This window comes from Erinaceus europaeus, chromosome 10 (genome assembly GCF_950295315.1).
Source record: "Erinaceus europaeus chromosome 10, mEriEur2.1, whole genome shotgun sequence".
NCBI classification, from domain to species: domain Eukaryota; kingdom Metazoa; phylum Chordata; class Mammalia; order Eulipotyphla; family Erinaceidae; genus Erinaceus; species Erinaceus europaeus.
In genome coordinates, this window is record NC_080171.1 from 5783591 (window position 1) to 5784886 (window position 1296).

Here is a 1296-nt window from a genome sequence, read left to right on the forward strand (position 1 = left end):
GTGTGTGTGTGTGTGTGTGTGTGTGTGTGTGTGTGTGTATTCACCTTGTTTGTCTGTCTGTCTGTCTCTCTGTGAAGTCATCTTAGGGCAGTGAAGTCTATTCATGTGTGAGGTCCCAACAACACACACACACACAGATATTTGCACAAATTGCAGGTGTCTTAACTTCTTTAATTACTTTATATGTTTATTTTCTTATGCTAATACTCTTTGCTCCTAAGATTAAAATTATTTTTATTATATCAGGTTCTGTTCCCTTTATAAAGGATTGTGTGCATAAGTTTCAGAATAACAATATCAACAGTATTACAGTATTTTTATGTAATGCCCCATGAATTTGCATATCACTCCTGTGTAGAGGTCAGGCTAATCTTCTCTGCATTGTTTAAATTTTAGTACATGTGCTGCTGGAGAAAGCACATTACAATGTTACGTCAAACACTTTGAGATTTTCTTTTGAAAGACATTTTTATTGTTGTTCTTTGAATACATTCCACTAAGGATATAAAGACAAATTAGCTCGCATTGAATCAGTTCAATATGGTCTTCATTATGAGGTTATGTCAACAGATTGATATCAAGTGTGTTAAAAATATTTTCTGTTTATATTTCTGTTCTATTTTTGCTTCATAATTATAGAAACAAAGTTTATTCAGAAAAGACTAACCCTATCTTTTTTAGATATTTCATTTAATGATAGATACAGAGAGAAAGATACACACACAGACACACACAGACACACACACAGACACACACACAGACACACACACACAAAGGGAGACAGAGACAGAGACAGAGACAGACAGACCAGAGCACTGCACAGCCCTGACTTATGGTGGTGCTGGGGATTGAATCTGGGACCTTAAAGCCTCAGGCATGGGGACCAGGTGGTGCCGCACGTGGCTAAGTGCACACATTACAGTGCACAAGGACCTGGGTTCAAGCCCCTGGTCCCCACCTGCAGGGGGAAAGCTTCACAAGTGGTGAAGTAGAGCTGCAGGTGTCTCTCTGTCTCTTTCCCTCACTACTTCCCCCTCCCTTCCCAATTTCTCTGTCTCTATCTAATATAAATGAATAAATTAAATTTAAAAAAAGAAAAAAAAACTTTTAAAAAGCCTCAGGCGTGAAAGTCTTTTCCCATAACCATTGTGCTATTTCCCCAGCCCAACTCTGTCTTTATCTTTATTGCTGTGCTATACTTTCCAATTTCACCTTGATTGAGTGATATGAGGAAGAACTGAGGTAATGCTTAGAAAGTGACATCATACATTTCAAATAACTCAGTAAATTGCAGCT

The 1296-nt window shown here is 37.9% G+C and overlaps 1 non-coding gene across 1 annotated transcript; it reads right to left on the minus strand.

Annotated features, from left to right (window-relative positions):
* Positions 1–313: 313 nt before the first annotated feature.
* Positions 314–420, minus strand: LOC132541071 (U6 spliceosomal RNA). The gene has a single exon (XR_009552254.1). It is a non-coding gene; the product is annotated as a U6 spliceosomal RNA (small nuclear RNA).
* Positions 421–1296: the final 876 nt, after the last annotated feature.